Raw genomic sequence first — 17859 nt, 5'->3', positions numbered from 1 at the left:
CTAAACTACGTAGCATGCTATTCAAGCTTGTTTTTCCTTCACAGGCCAATTTTTCACTCCATGTCCTTGTGGGCCAGTCACATTAGACTTCCTTTTCCAATTAATTTATTTTTCAATTAGAGGTTGACATGCAATATTATATTAGTATCCTGTGTACAACACAGTGATTAGACATTTATATAACTTATGAAGTGATCACCCCCAATAAATTCATATGGAACCATTTATTATTACAATATTACTGACAGTATTCCTTATGTTGTACTTTATATCCTTATGACTATTTTGTAACTACCAGTTTGTACTTGTTGATCCCTTCACCCTTTTCACCCATTCCCCGCAACCACCCTTCCATCTGCCAACCATTGATTTGTTCTCTGTTATCTATGAGTTTGTTTCCATTTTGTTTGTCCAATTTTTTTGTTTGTTTTTTAATTCCACATATATGTGAAATCCTATGGCATTTGCTTCTCTATGACTTATTTCACTGGGCATAATACCCTCTAGCCCACCCATGTTGTGGCAAATGGCAAGATTTCACTAGTTGGCTGGCTGGCCTGCCCTCAATCGGGGTTAGGGGGGCTGATTAGGGCCCAGGCCAGTCAAGGGGAGGGGCTGTGGAAGGTTGAAGGTGGGGGAGATAGAGGCCCTGATCAGGCCAGTTGGCCCCTGCAGTGTGTGTCACAGCAACCAGTCATTCTGGTCATTCCAGTCATTCTGGTCATTCTGGTCACTTGGCTTATATATATATAGATTGGCCATCTCTATATCTGCTTTGGAAGAATATCTATTTGGGTCTTCTGCCCATTTTTTTAAACTGTATTTTTTTGGGGGGGAGGTATTAATTTCTAAATATATCCTTCACTTTCTTCACTAGCAGAACTTTGTTGACATATCTCTGTATACCTGGACTCCTTTATTACACCAGCATTTTACCTTCTCACTCTCAAGCCTTTAATCAAATGATACCAGCTCCTTTTAGTCATCTAGTTTTTCTAATCTCTCTCTCCTCTCTTTCTTTCATTACAGTATGTGTTTGTATTTCTACCTCCACTATTAAATTTCAAATACTTTGAGAGCAATTATTGTCATAATCACTTCTGTCCATATTTGCAAGTATCAGACTGATTTGAAATAAAAATAAGTGAAAACATATTTGATTTTTAATAAATAGTAACTGAAATTTCTGATAATTTAAAGGCAAAAATGAGGTAATGTTCTTAAATTTGTTATCTGGTTTTAAAGATACACAAGTGGAAAGAATAATTGCAGTTCTTTATGTTCCTATTTTTCATTGACCCTAAAAATTCAAGAATAAACAATGTCATTGAAACTTGATCCTCAAAGTTTATCACACTACAGTGTTTCAAAACCTTCTGTCAATTAAATATACCTTGATGCTCTCTAATTATTTATTTAATAAGTTATTTAGATTAGCTTTTTAAAAAATATATATTTTTATTGATTTCAGAGAGGAAGGGAGAGGGAGAGAGAGATAAATACATCAATAATGAGAATCATCCATCGGTTGCCTCCTGCATGACCCCTACTGGGGATCAAACCTGCAACCAGGGCATGTGCCATGACCAGGAATTGAACTGTGACCCCCTGGTAAACAGGTCTATGGTTCAACTACTGAGCCACGCCGGCCGATTACCTTTTTAAAATCTATTTTAAAAATTCTATCAGTATGAAAAATGACAAATCAGTATCATTTGATAGACAAAAATATATACATATGATAAAAAATAGTATAATTACAAGTTAAATATTAAAGAAAATGTAAAAATAAGATATAAAATATATTGATAATAAATCTAATAATCCAAAATGAAGAAATGAGAATAAATTACCCAATGACATGGTAATGTTAAATGAGTCAATAGTTAAGACATTTAAAAACATTAAAGCTCATGGTTCCTTAATTTAAAAAAAAATTAAATATAAATAGGATTGTTCAATTTTTAATTTTTCTATTAAATAGCACAAGGAGCCCTAATTTTCATGGGATTTGTCATTTTAAGGGAGAAAAATAATTCAGATGCCTTATCTGATAAGGTTGGGTACTAATGACTCATTTCCAAACAAAATGACATGTAAGACTTTTGTTCCACAAACTTTTATTTCAGGAAATCTGATGCAATGTCTTGAATTTTTTTCTGTTATATTTTAGTTGATGTTGGAAAAATGTTGAAAAATAAGTTCCTTATCCATGACCATTTCCATTCTGGAAAAAAGCCTGCAAAGACCTTTTATTAAATCTTTTATTTGTTTCTTCTTAATAATCAAATTATTTTACCAAGTTTTTCTCATGAGTGTATAACCAAATAAATTGTTCAACTAAAAACACATTTTCAATATTGATTGTATAAGACAGATAATGAAGTTAGAGTATTTGTTTTTAGAGCCCTTAGTATACATGGTAATATTATATAGCAAGGTTATTATTACCTTTTATTGAACAGTTAGCCCATGCCAGGCCTTGTTCTATATATAGTATTTTACTTAATTCTCACAACGGTCCCTCACAATTATAATTTGTGTGTGTGTGTGTGTGTGTGTGTGTGTGTGTGTGTGTGTGTATTTTCACCTTTTACCACAAAAAAAAATAAAAATAAAAAATTGGTGGATCCAAAAGTGAAACCTAGATCTAATCAATTGCAGAGGCACACTTTTAACTCAAGTTGTTTTTGCTCATAATTGGGGAAAAGTAGAGTTGGAAAATATTAACTCAATAACAGATGCCCCAATTTTAAAGAAAATTTACAACAAATATTTTAACTTCACATATTAAAGAGCAATCCTTTTTGATCACTTAATCTGTACTTCAATTATAGCATATAAAGATTTCAATTTTGTAAATGAAGACAATATCAAGTTGTAGTACAACTAGAGGCCCAGAGCACAAAATCTGTGCATGGGAGTAGGGTGTCCCTCAGCCCAGTCTGTGCACTCTCACAATCCAGGACCCCTAGGTAGAGTCCTTAGACCTGGCCAGCAGTCAGGGCCTATTAGGGCTTTCCTTCCCAGGGCTGCCAGCAGCTGGCCCTGCCCTCGCCGCTGCCACTGCTTGCCATCTGTGCGGCACTGCCCGCCCCCCCCCCCCCCCCCCCCCCGCCACTAGTTGCCTCCCTCTGCGGGTGACAGACATGGGATGCGATCGCTTGGCTGGCCTGGGCGTCCCTCTGTGGGGCGATTGCTGGCCATCCCCACACACCTGCCACAACGTCGCTGGCCCATGTGGGGCCCTCTGTGGGGCCATCAATCACAGGGTCCCCAGATTGATCGCCCTGCAGAGGGAGGCCCTGCCTACCCGCTGCAGCGCTGCCAGCTGGGTGGCCTGGGCCTACCTCTTTGGGGTGATTGTAGGGCATGGCAAGGCCCCCTGTGTGAGTATGTCATAGCATGGTCATCCGGAAGGTCGTCGGGACGGTCATTCTGCTGTTCAGTTGTTCAGTCGATTTGCCTATGATGCTTTTATTATTATAGATTTGCAGATAGCACTAAGATTCAGTTGCATCTTAACTCTCATAATGAGTGACAAGAAAAGCACAGAAAGCCAGGGTCCATATACAGTGAATCCATGCTGACTCAAATACATTTGTATACTTACTTCCTGGATCTATTAAGAACTTAGGTTGTTTTCTTCCAGTAAGTAGAAAAATTGAGAGAGATGCTACCACTGCTGCCACTGCCCCTACTAAGGAGGCTGCTGGTGAGGTGAGCTCTGGTCCCTCTGCCCCAGCCAGAAAGCCAGTCCAATGCTGGATCTGGTGGTGGTGCCCAAGGGCTCTCTGGGGAATGAGCAATGGAAATTCATGTTGAGAATTTCTCTGGCTCAGGCAGTAGCCATTCTTCAGAAGCACTGTCCCATCATCAAAATGTCCATGTTCTCTACAGTGAACAGTCTCCTCTAAGCCATGACCTCATCCTTAACCTGAGAGAGGATGGGATCAAACTACTGTTTGATGTTTTCAATCAGAGACTTAAGGTGATTGAAGTATATTATTTGACTAAAGTAAAGTTAAAATATTGTGGAATACATTTTAACTCTCAGGCCATAGCTCCCACCATGGAGCAGATTGACCAGTCTTTCGGTGCAACCCATCCTGGAGTGTACCACTCCACTGAGCAGCTCTTCCGCTTCAACTTCAGAGGACTGTCTTCCTCTTTTCAGTTAGACTCACAGACAGAGGCACCCAAGTATGAGCCCAATGTTGCCCATGGTCTGGCTTCTCTCCAGATACCCCACAGAGCAACTGTGAAATAAATGAACATCTACAGTGGAAACAGCCTACAGGAGACCAAGGCTCCCGTGATGACCCCGAGCTGTTTCCTGGACACTGTGTATGCTGAGAGTGTAGATGTTCTTTGAGATGGAACTGGACCCTAAGGTTTATAACTTTGCCTACTTGCTGCAGGTTGTGGACCTGGCCTGTTAGCAAATGCCAAGATGTGGGTATTTGAACATTCAGTGTATTTTGGTGATTCTTGCCAAGACATTCTTAGCATGCTTGGTTCTCCACACAACGTCTTCTATAAGTCAAAAGACAAGATGAACATTCATTCTCCTTCCCTTCTTAAACAAGTTCCATCCAAGTGCAATGACTACATTTTAAACGACTTCACTCTCAGAGTGGACATCCTCTTTGACTCAAATACACACAAAGTGAAGAAGTTTGTCCTTCACACCAATTATCCTGGGCATTATAATTTTAACATTTATCACCGTTGTGAGCTCAAGATCCCAATAGCCATAAAGAAAGAAAATGCAGATGGTCAGACAGAAACATGCACAACCTATAGCAAGTGGGACAACACCCAGGAGCTCCTGGGTCACCCTGTGGAGAAGCCTGTTGTCCTTCACAGGTCCTCCTCCCCAAACAACACCAACCCATTTGGCTCCACATTTTGCTTTGGTCTTCAGCTGATGGTCTTTGAGGTTATGCAAAATAATCACATTGCCTCAGTGACCCTGTATGTGCCCCCCCCGCAAAGACCTGGTGGCCATCTGAAAACAGCAGAGCTTCCCTAGGGACATCACCACCCAGTTCTCCCATGGAACTGTGCATCGCATCCTGCACAGGGGGCCTTCATGTGACACCTGTGGGTTTTCTTGGACACCTTGCCAGTGTTAAAGGGCTGTTATGATGTTCTGAGATGGAGCTCAGGCTGGGTGCTCTGCCACGGGGTGAGAGACCCAGCTATTCTTCTGTCCATCTTTAGCCTGGTGGTGCCAACAGGGAACACAGACTGTATAAAGAAGCACAAACTTTGAGCCTTGATATCTGGACCCAGGAGCTTTTGACCAACACTTAAGGAGGCAGGGTTCTGTCTCTCCTATCCCACACACATTGGGAAACTTGGGACTCTCTGTGGCTGGGGATACAGGCACCCGGGACAAAGACAATGCCCTGTCTTTGGCCCAACATTGCCACATGACCTTTAAGGCAAGCAGGTAGCATGTCTATAGTACTTGGTTGCAACTTTTGCATTACATCCATTTTAGTTACTTGAGCCAGCTGTTGCCAGGGTGGCCCAACTGCCCTTCCTGTTCCTTTCTTGCATGCGATCTTTGCCAGGCCCAGTAGACATATCCAACTGGTTGAAACACAGCTTGCTTTCATCCAGGTATGTGTTCAGGCCTGGTTCCCACCCTTCTTGGAGCCAGCCTTCAATGTTGCCTCTGTCCTACTAGGCCCCAACCTGGCTGGCAGGGTTGCATGTTTCCATCCTATTTGCCTCTTTTATTTAATGTCAAACTTTTAGCCAAAGGCATCTTCCTCCTTTGTTGTGTTTCAGCATTCTGTTCTGCACTGTGGCCTGATTCACTTGCCCCAACCCTGGGCAGTTGTCTCCTGGCTGGGCCTATTCATGGCTCAAGGCCTCTTGGGACTCAAGAAAGTTGGGATGCTCAGTTTCTTCATGGGTTTTGCTAAGGAAAGTAGCATATGTGCTTTAAAAATATTAAACTTTTGAAAAGAATTGAGAGGTGAAATGTATAATTTTATCCCATTTTTAATATTTTGGTCTAGCAACTCATGATACATAGATGACAATTTTGTGAGTTTTTCAACTGTGTGTACAGATTTTTGTAAATATGACTCTTTTATAATTAATTCATAAACAGCCTCATCTTGTATAATTTAATGATGAATGTGCAAGGGACCTGCCCCAGGTTCCTATGTGATTCCTGGGCCTACATCCAGGCTTGTGTCGCACTCTTGCGACTTTGTGATTGGCTGGTGTCTTCCCATTTGGACTGTAGCCTGGCCAGAGACACCCCACACAGCACACTACTGGGTCAGCCAGGACTGATCTCATCCCCCTGGAATGGGGGAACTTTCCTCATGTCCTGCCCACACCTCTTCTCCAATAAAAACCTATGCCCTCAGCAAAGGATCACCATGTGCTATTGCCGGGATATTTCTACTAAAAAAAAAAAAAGAGTAATTATAGTTTGACCTTTCTCTGACCCTGTTAATTCTCAGTAGAATTCCTAAAACATAGTTAAATGAGTGTATGAAAGTAGCAGGCAGAAGGAAGAAGCCAAAAGCCAAGCCAGAACAAGATTTTTTTTTTCATTTAAAAGAATTCTGAATTATATTTGTCAAAATAAAGTAGAAATGTTTATGTAAATACTAGAGGCCCAGTGCACATAATTTGTGTACAGGTAGGGTCCCTAGTGGCTGTCGGCTGCCGACCAGGGCCTCCCTTCCCCCAGCTGCTTGCCACCACCACCAGTCGGGGCAGGACCGGCTGGGAGGAGGGGCCATGGGGGTTGGCTGGCTGGCCAGCCCCACCCCCTGGTGGAACTCCTGGTGGAACTCCTGGTCGAACTCCTAGTTGAGGGGACAATTTGCATATTAGACTTTTATTATACACTAGAGGTTTGATGAATGAAATTCATACAAAGGGATCTGCCCTCACAGTTCCGCCCTGGCTTTATCCAGAAGGTTGTCTGGAAGGTTGTCCAGACAGTCATTCTGCTGTTCGGTCTAATTAGCATATTAGCTCTAATTATATAGGAAGATCTTGACATTTTTAATAAATAGGATACTTGTCTTTTTATTGTTGTCAGAGTTCTTTATATTCTGAATACTAGTTCCTTATCAGATATATAATTTTCATACATACGTTTGAATTGTATTTGCACTGGATTGTATTTGCACTTCCTTAAAACACAGAAGTTTTTATTTGGATCACGTCCAATTTATCTATTTTGTCTTTTGTTTTATGTATTTTTATTTCCATATCTAAGAAACCATTTCCTAATCCAAAATCATGAAGATTTATGCCTATGTTTTCTTTTAGAGTTTTATTGTTTTAGCTCTAAAATGTAGACCTTTGATCTATTTTTCATGAAGTTTTATATGTGCTTTGAGGTGGTTATCCAACTTTTTTTTTCCACATAAGGATATTTAGTGTCCCAGCACCATTTGTTTGTATAGCTCAATTGATAAGGTTTTATTTATGGATTCTCAATTCTATTGTATTGATCGGTTTGTCTATCTTTCTGACTGCACCACACTCTAGATTAATGTAATTTTATAGTAATATTTGGAATTGGGAAGTATAAGATTTTAACTTTGTCCTTTTTAAATATTGTTTTGGCTTTTTCGGGTCTGTTGCATTTCCATATATAAAGGATAAACTTGCTAATTTCCAGTAAAAGAGGCAGCTGGGATTTAGATGGGAATTGCTTTCACTTAGCTGGGTTTAGGAAAAACTACCATTTTGAAAATATTAACTCTTCCTATTCATGAAAAAGGATGCCTGCCTAATTATTTAATTTGTTTCAAAACTGTTTTGTAGTTTTTGGTGAACAAGTGTTACTCTAATTTTGTTCAGTTTACTCCTAAGCATTTTACCTTTTATGCTATAATAAATGGAATTGCTTTCTTAATTTATTTTGCATTGTTCATTAATAGGATATGAAAAACATTTTTTTATGCTGATCTTATATCTTGCAATGTCATTAAATTCATTTATTAACTCCAACGAGGTTTTCTGTTTGTATTCAGGTTCCTTAGGATTTTCTATATGGAAGATCATGTCATCTATAAATATAATGTTACTCTTTCCTTTCCAGCCTAATTGTTCTGTGTGTAGCCTCCAGTACAATGTTGAGTAGAAATGGTGAGGGCACAGCGACTTGTCGTGTTCTGATCTTAGGAAAAAAGGCTTTCAGCCTTTCACCTTCTGGTGTGATATTAGTTCTGGATTTTTTGTAAATGCCCTTTACCAAATTTATAAAATCCCCTTCAATTCCTACTTTGTTGAGTGTTTTTATTATAAAAGAGTGTTAAATTTTATAAAATGCTTTTCCTCATGTATTGAGATAATACTATTTTGTTTTTTATTCTGTTAATAGGGTGTACTACATTGATTTTTATATGTTAAACAAACTTTGTATTTCTGGGGTAAATTTCATTTGGTCATGGTGTATGATCCTTTGAAGAAGTTATTAAATTCATTTTGCTAGTATTTTATTGAGGACTTTTGCATCTAAATTTATATTAGATCTTGTTCTGCAGTTTTCAAGTCCTCATTTTTGTGGCTATCTTTGAAGAATCACTTTGGTTGACCATGCTCTTCTCATTGAAAAACTCCCTGGTTTCTTCCAATTTTGCTAAGTTTTTTTTTTTTTTACTTTCTTTTATAATTTCCTCCTCTTCTGACCTTTAAAAGATGAACTTTCTTAGGGTTTGATTCTAGTTTCTCTTTTCATATCATGTTTAATCTTTTCTAGGAAATACATGACTGTGATCACTATCTACATGCCAGTGATTCCCAAATGACTCCCTAGGTCCTCACCCTTCTTCTGAGTATTTACCTGTATTTCTTAGAAGCTTCTCAACCACACCCAAAATGGAACCATTCATTTCACTCTAATGTTTCACTTCACTTCTAATGTTTACTACCTGAGTAACATGGCCATTTACCCAGTTATTCATTCAAGAAACCCCCTTTTCGCCCTTACTCCCCATTGTTTCCAACCAATTACAAAGTTCTTTCAATTATCCTCAAATATTTTTCAAATCTTTTCACTTCTCTTTCTTGCCACCTCTCTAGACCAAGAAGCTATCATCTGCACTGCTGAAATGCCCTGATTCCCAAGCTTCTTTTTACCCACTGTTGCTCTCCTTAGAGCTATTTTCCATGAAGCTTTAAGAGTAATCTTTTGTAACTGCACATACTCTTACTGAAAACCCCTCATCTCTTTCTGTTACACTTAGGATAAAGATTGAAAGTCATACAATGGTTTATAAGGTCCTGTGTTATCTGCCTGTAGCTACAGTTCTTTAAAAATGTGAAGCTACTTTCTGCCCTCAAGGACTTTGCACCTGTAGGGAGGCACACTCCACTCTTCTCTCTCTCTCTCTCTCTCTCTCTCTCTCTCTCTCTCTCTCTCTCTCTCTCTCTCCATCTTAAGCCTCACTTCAAATTGTCATTTCCTCAGCAAAATCTCTTCTGATTTTTTCACACTGGGTGGGTCCGTCTATCACTGTCCTGTACATTTCCTGAAGAGCTCATATCCCAAATCTCAAGTCAATTGCTTATGTGTGCTTTTATGCATTGTCTGTCTGCATTACACTATTAGATTCAACATGCAATGGTTTATGGTTGCTTTGTTCATAATTATGTCCCTATCAACCAAAAGAGGCCCTGGACCATAACAGCCCCTTGCAAAATATCTAATGATTAAACAAATGAAAAAATAAATAGGATAGAGTTGTTTTTCTGGTTGTGCTTGGGTTCCTCCCATTATTGTGACCAATTCAAATTCTACCTGTTAAAGGAAAGAAGGTTCCTGACTATTCTAGATGCAGAAGAGGGCTTCTCAAGAAAAGTGGAAGGAAAGTATCTCTAAAACAGGTAGGACTGAGATTTCTAATTCAAAGTCTTGGTGCCCAGAGTAAAAAAAAGACAAAAAAAGCAAAAGTTGGCATATTTTTTTCCTCCTAAGTGGAGGAATTTACTGGCATTGAGCAAGTGAGGTGAAGAGAAAACCAAATATGACTTGGATTTAATAGGAAAATTAACTCATAATATGTGAACACTTAATGTGTGTATAGATCAGGCAATAAACTGTAATGATGCTTGTTGTGCTTGAGAAAGAATGTCAGTCTATGAGGAAGAACAGTACTGATGCCAAGAGATGTCAGAAAAGAAAACTGGGTGGCATCCTGCCTATTCACCTAGTGTCTGAATCAAGGCTTCTTCCTGAGGAACTCAAGAGCCAAAAGCATTTTTCTGTGGTAATCCCTATAACTTCTGCGCCTTTTCTTCTTGTATGTGCCTTTTGGATTTGGACTGCAGATTAATCTAAAAGTTTTCCCTTGGGAGTATCTAGGTAATAGACTAATACATCTAGGTGTGGCCATCTTCCCAACTTTACTCTTGTTAGGAACTAATCTCTGGAGTCTTTTTGTTCTTCTCTGACCCTAAGTTCAGCTTTTCCCTTTCTCTTATCCTGGCAGCTGGGTTAGACTGTGCCTCACTTATGCAGTGAAGATAGGAGAATACTTTCAAGAGACTATTTCTTTGTTCACATAGTTCCTCTTATCTAGAAGATTCCTATCCTTCATTTAGTCTACCTAGAAACCTCATTAAAAAGTCAGAAGTCCAAGATTATATCTTCACATAAGAATTCCTTTATCTTCTCCTAAGTGCAGAAAGTAGTTGCTTCTTCTTCCATATATTTCTAGCATAAATAAGTTGTATCATTTCATTTGTTGCATTATATTTGTTACTAATTAAGTCAGTGTATGGGTCTCCCACTAAATTTGAGTTCTTGAGGACAAGGATAGTAATTTCTTATTTTTCATTGTAATATATACTTTCCAGTCTGTGGGGAGAAATAATATGTAAAAATTTAGCTTAGCATCTGCCACATTGTTCGTGTGTAGTTAAAGTGAATAATTATTCCACCGTTGATTATCCTAATTTAAACACTTTCTATTCATACAAAAATTAATTTTGAAAACATTATTCATCATAATAATGCACTTAAAGAAATGTTTACATTGTTATTCAGCCAAGTTAAATGTTCTTTGGTCACCTACTTTAGAAAAAAAATTAACACCTTCTGTCTCTTCCATATAACAGTCTGCCAAGCTCTGGATTTTTGTCTCTAATGTGTAAGATGTTGAGGTTAATTATATCTGATATCCTTTTCCCTTGAACAGTCTGTGGCAATATTCTGCCAAACACTTTCTTATAACTCACTGTTCTCTCATTATAGCATGTATAATCATTTTTTAAAAAAGATAATTCAAAATTCTTGCCATACATTTTCACACCTAACATAGTATCTAGTACAAGAACAGATCCACAGTAGCCTCAGGAAAAATTAATTTTTTTGAATTTTGAAAAAGTCACTGCTTTGTTTAACTTGAAATGGTTATCCTTTTTTTTTTTTTACCTCTGTAAACTTTTTTTAAATGCGTTCTAGTTTTTTACTTCCTTTTCTTTCATTTATAGCAGTAACTTATTGCTTACCCACAATATGTCACCTTCTTCTTGATTGAAGTGTTTCCTCTTTTTTTCCCCTCTGTTTTGTATGTTTGTTTCCTCTTCTTTACATGGATTCCAGCAAGTCTTTTTGCATGGCCAAACATATTTAAGAATCTACATAAGCCTTAGTCAAACCAACAGGAAAATTTGTTTCATTCTATATGATGATCTAAACATTTAAAGGAAAACAATAAAGTTGCTCAATCATTCTTCGCTTCATATAATCCTTTTTGCTTAGTTCTAGTTGATGCACAATACTACTGTGCCTTCCACAAATTTTTCTTCATTCCTCGCCATAATATTTTTCAAGATTCACTGTGAGAAACCTTCAATGTTATCAATACATTAAGAAATAAATGAAGTCAGATATTGAACAATTTAGTTTTATTAACTAAATTCTTGGTGATAAAAATACATCTCTAGATCCTCAGTCCAAAGAGCCATGCTTTAGGTAGATACCATTATCTTAATGAGATTGTTCCCCCCTTCTGACAGAAGCCATTAGGCAGAGTCAATATTTATGAAGCTTTTATCCTGACTTGTGTAATGTGTAACTCTGCCTGGGTATGAATTTTTAGCTCAGCTCTTCATGAGTCCATTAACTATTACAACAGAATGAACTCAGATTTTTAGCACCACTGGGAGCTTTGTTAACAGGTGTAGGAATAATCAATTTTGTTGGCTGCTGGGATTCATTTAACTCCATACATAGCTTTGGTGTGAGACATCTCCATCAGGCACCCCTTACATACCTTAAACAAATGATTCCTTCTGGGAAGGGAAAATTTAAGACAAGAATTTGTAGAGTTATGTCTAGAAACACATTTCCATTTCCTTTTTTAAAATCTCACAGTTAAGCCACAAAAAAATCTCACAGTTAATTCACAGGTACCTATTTATCCCCAAAGATGTGACCATCAGTGAGCTAAGTGATATAAGGGATAACATTCAAGAAGCTGGGTTCCATTATGAAAAGAGCCCATTAGCAGAATTTATAATGACTAAATTCAATCTGTGGTGCTCTGCTCATGAATGTCATGATGATTGGTGAGTCCTGACTTTACTGCCTCCTCAGCCAGTGTTCTTCATGGTATTTCAGGCTAATGGCACAATAAGCAGTTGCCCATGGAATATTACATACATGATTTTGACCCACACCCAAGTCATTTAGGGTTATAGTTTTCTGAGTAGCCAGACATAGGATTGGATGGAGCACACTCATTTGGATGCAACTTGGTAACAGATCCTTTACTGGAGAAGAATGTATTGTGGAAGAGAAAATTGGATAATGAATTTAAAAGGAAATCTAGTAGAGCTCCCTAAAACATCCATAATGCAATAAAAGACAGTGATTTGAAAACTATGCTGACTTCCTTAACCTTGACTGGGACAACTCTGAAGGTTGTTCTTCATTGTCACTCCAAGTTCCCCAGTAGTTTAGTTTATGCTCCAGTTGCCCACAGTGGTAACTTGCTTTATAACAGACTCTATTGGCTAGTTTCCTTTCCCAGGCTCACTTCTATTCTCCCCCTCAATGTCTTCTGGTCTTCCTCTCAAATAAACTACTTGTACTTGAATCCTTATCTCAAGGTGTGCCTCTGCAGAAAGCAAATTAAGACATCACTAATACCATGTGACTATAATTTTCACATCTTGTTTATAATCTCAAAGCTCCATTGTACAGAAGAAACTCACCAAACGTAGGTATGTTTATGTCACTTATATTTTCCCTCAGTTTCCCTATAAGATAAAGAAAGACTGCATTGCTTCAAAAGCTACAAAGCACAAGTTAAGTTCAGTGATATATTGAGTTTGCTCACTGGTTTCATCTATAAATTGAGCATAATGATGATTGAACATAGAACATTTTACAATTTGCAAATAATGTATTTGCCGTGTATTTTATTAGTTATCTATTCTTGTTTTAACCTTCCCCTCCAAAAAATTGTCAGAAACATACAATAGCAACCAGATTCCATGTTAGTTTCATAACTTGCCTAAAGCATCATAGTGATATTGATAATAGTACAGAAGACCTGCTTGGGGATTCTTAAGCTGCTTGGGAATCTCCTCTGCTAAGAAGGGAAAATTTGCATGCTTGGATTTGCTGTGGATTTCTCATTAATCAATTCCCTGAAAACACTTTGGTTCACCTCTGGCAGACCTTTTTCCCCCCCGCACATGAAAGATAGGCCTGACAGGAACAAGAGTGCAGCCCACCTAATTAAATGAAAGAGATTCATAGAAACTATTTGACAAGAGAGAATCAGAACCCTTGGCTCCCCAGTTTAATTAGCTAATGAATGCCTGGACAGGACCTGAGTCACATTATCGATGCAGAATTCTGTTCCTACCACACTATGTGAATACAGAAACATTGATTCTTGGAACCTAAGCTTACACTGAATCCTTAGCTTGACATGGAAATCTGTTCGTGATCTAGCCTCAACCTATCTCTACAGTCTTCTTGTTGACCATGTTCCACATGCACTTCATATCCTATCTAGTACACTGTGTTATACCCTGAGTCCTTTAGTAAAAAAGAAACATGAGGCAAAATTACATGCCAATGCTTTATTGCAGGGTACTGAAGCATGGCAGAAGATGCTGCCTCAAAATATGCTACTTTGACATCGGATTTTTGATCTAAAGACACTTGAAAAACAGTAGGTGCAGTAAGGACTCTCTGACTTCCCCTTTTTCCTCCTAAAAGCAGGAGATCAAACTCCCAAATGAAAGATGTCCTCCCTATACCAGAAAAAAATAACATTTTCATTACTGAGAGAAATATATAAAAATAAACCTTGTTAAAATAACTTGTATCTTTCTAGCCACTTCTCCATCCAATTAACTACCCTCTCCAAACCCCTTTGCCTTGTCTTATTTTCAGAATCTACTACTTTTTGTCCAATTCAGTATGGGAGTCAATTCTCAATGGGTATCCCACATTTCAGCATATCTTGTGAGTAGGAGCACCGACTTCTTTTGTTCTAGACTGATTATCTTTCAAAGGATGTTTATTTAGAAAACAACCTTGGAAGACAGAGAAAACATGTCCCTTCAGAGCAAATGGTAGATTTGTTTACAGTACAGTTTAAGATAATATCTCCCATCAGGCAAAGGTCAAGAAGAGGGATCCCTAAGCACCAGGTTCCTCTCTCATAACACACTTCATTGACTATGAAAGAATCACCTGGCCCTGTATGCATTATCCTGTGTGATTTGGGACTTGGGGAACTGGTACAAATGTTGATGCTCTGTCTACTGCTGTTTTTATGAGTAATAAAGTACTTTAGTCTTTAACCCAGGAATCTTGTTTTCTGCCAGTGTCCATGAAAGTGTTATTACTTTAAAGTTGTAATTTTATTATTTTCTGTAATTTGATTGTTTTTATTATTTTCTGGTGCACAAAACATCTAATCTGTTTTGATTAGATGTCAGTCATATGTTATTTTTTGTAATGGTGCCCAAAGCATGATTCCAAAATAAAGTCTGTGTTTGCATGATTCTCTTATGCACCATACAGTCAGAGCCCACAAAAAATAAGATATTGAGACTTCATTAAGTTTTCAGAGCAGGTTTCATCACGTTTTTTATACCTACTTGCTAATATATATTTGGTTTCAGGCTTACTTTCTTTATAAACTGATAGGGAGATTTTGGTTGGAATTGGGATTGCTGGTCTATAAATATCTCCAAAAATTGGCAGATCCCACTGTTCAAAAAATCCCCAAATTGAACTTTCATTGGCTTAGGTACTTTTTAACAATGTAGCCAATGTATAGAATCATCTCAAGAGATAAATAAGATAAGCAATAATACAAAAAAAAGAAACATTTCAAGAAGGCCTGTAGGATCATATCTATTACATGGTAATAATTAGCCAGTAAGAGAAGGGCTGAGAATTGACTTCTGAGTTTGGCAACGTGGAGGTCATTGTTAATGCCAATAAAAACAACTTCTTTGGACTGGGGTGAGGACAGAAAGTATGATTGGAATGGGTTTAGGAGAGTGGGAAATATGAATCGGTGAATATGTCTTAAGATCTTATGGAGAGCATAAGAAATGAGGGCAAATGTTTAGGAAAACAAAGCAGCAACTCTTTGGCATATCTTATGATATCAGTCTGAGTCTTGACAGGGAATAGAAGCCACACTCAATATGACTTAACTGAAAAGAACACAATGAAGGGACTATTTGGAGAGGTGTGGGTACCGTTAAGGGAAGCTGGGAGAGTAAAAAGCCATTACCATTTTAGGCCTGAAAGGGCACTGGAAGGAAATGATATTAGAGACCCATGAGAGCTGGAACCATGGAAGAGAGACCTTTAGACAGGCATTGTATTTTTAAAAAAACACGGTATGGCCAAATTTTTAGCCTAGCATCAGGGGGAGGGGAATGGAATACATAGGTTGACATCGCTTTCCTCCTTGTTTTGATCTTCTGCCAGTGCTTTGCCTCCGTGGAACTCAACAGGAAGCCACAAGGCAAGGAGGCCCTGGTCATGTTTTCATAAATATGAGCCTCCCAGGGACAAGCATGACAGAGAAGTGGACAATGGATTTGAGAAGGGAAACAGAAAATACAATACTCTCTATGACCACAAGAAGTTTAAAAAAATAGTCACTAGAAGGCAGGGGGCTTAAATATCCCCATAAAAGTACCTTTTAAAAATCTTACCTCTTTCCTATTAACACATTTTACTGGGTGTTCTTTCTGTGTAGTGCATGGATTGTTAAACTTTTTCTGAAAAGGGTCCAATAATACATACTGTAGACTTTGAGACCTAAGTGGCAAAGTTGAAAATATTATGCTGCATCTATATAATCACTTAAAATATGACCAGTTAAACACATGACAAGCAGTCATTCAAATCCAATGGGGTGGATTTGACCTGTGGGCCATGGTTTGCTACCCTCTGGCTTAGAAAGTCTTCTACATTTTTGCTAGTTTAAGGTCTGCTTATTTTTTCCAATGTCAGGTCCAAATAAAATCTCTTCCATGTGGCCTCTCGTATTGGGACTCTGAAGTGAGTGACAGAAAAATCAACTTTTACCCTCTTAAGATAGTAAAATTACTAGTTTAAATTGTAGATTCCAGAACCCAGGAACGGCAGGAACCCCAGCTGCTCCGGGACCTCCTGGCTTGCTACTGTGGTATCATCAGAACATGTCCTCATCTTCATCTCTCTCTTACCTTCATTACTGTCTTCAGTTTAGCTTCACTTTCTATTAGTGAGCGCAAACCTTCCCCACAGGAAAGAGAATGCTTATCTGTCCCAGTTCATATAATAAACATAGGGAGGTATTCTGCTTGACCTGTCTTGGTCGCACACACCCATTCTTAGCTGCAAGTGTGTGGGTGGGAGAGGAAGGAAGAGTGGTGGAGGCTAGAGGTTCTAAGATTAAGCAAGCTTGGGAGAGGAGCCACCACTGAGGCGGGTTCCCATTGAGAGGGCGCATTCTGTTGCCAGGAGATGGCAGACAGGCGATGTTGCCTATTTCCGGGAGACAAAAGTCACAATGGTCGTCCAATGTGAGACATGCCACGGGAGAGGTTCCTGACACATGGTTTTATCAGCCCCCGTGCCTAACTTCACATTGGGTAGACATTCCTGCGTTTTTGATGAATGAATGACTCAGTTCCCCCAGCTGGTGTGAATTGGCCCAGATTTTTATCAGCTGCTCTCTAGTTGTATTAGAGATTTTTTTTTTTTTTTAAATGCACGTGTATTATCTTCCCTCTAATCCCAGGAGGCCAAGGGTGCGGAGAGAGGCACACAGGAAGCATCTGGGGAAATGGCCCCAGAATGCTGACCACACCGCTGACAGTGACGATTCTATTCTGGTGACCCGGGTGGCCCTCCGCTGAGGCCTCCAGGACACGGAGCCCCCCCTCCAAAGACAGGACCCTCGGTTGGGAGCGAGGCGGGGCCCGGGGACGGGGGCGCAGGGGGCCCCCCCCGGCCTCAGACGCGTCACAAGGCACAAAGGAGACAGCAGGGAGGCGGCCGCGGGACGCGGGCTCCGTTCGCCAGCCAACTCGCCGTTGCGGTTTCAGACCTGCAGCTTCCCCTCCCCTTTTCCTTGCTTTAACAACAGGGCCCCCCGTGGCCCTTTTTGTTTTTCTATATCCACGGGATATGAGAAGCCCCAGGTCATTTTCCGGAGCCGGGGGGTTATGGGCCAATCGTGGCCGGGGGGATGCAAAATGGGATTCTGTGCTATTTAATTGTACGGCGAAAACCTCTTTTCTATCGCATTTTTGCCTGAGAGGTGATTTGTTCTATAGATATCTATCTAGTATGAGGTCTGGACAAGGGGAATTTTCTGCGATAGA

The 17859-nt window shown here is 39.1% G+C and overlaps 1 pseudogene; it reads left to right on the top strand.

The window, feature by feature from the left end:
• Positions 1 to 3761: 3761 nt before the first annotated feature.
• Positions 3762 to 5035, top strand: LOC102420932 (annotated as a pseudogene).
• Positions 5036 to 17859: the final 12824 nt, after the last annotated feature.

The sequence above is a fragment of the Myotis lucifugus genome, unplaced genomic scaffold (assembly GCF_000147115.1).
Source record: "Myotis lucifugus unplaced genomic scaffold, Myoluc2.0 scaffold_14, whole genome shotgun sequence".
Lineage (NCBI taxonomy): Eukaryota > Metazoa > Chordata > Mammalia > Chiroptera > Vespertilionidae > Myotis > Myotis lucifugus.
The sequence above is the reverse complement of the archived record's forward strand: the minus strand, read 5'-3'. Positions and strand labels throughout refer to the sequence as shown.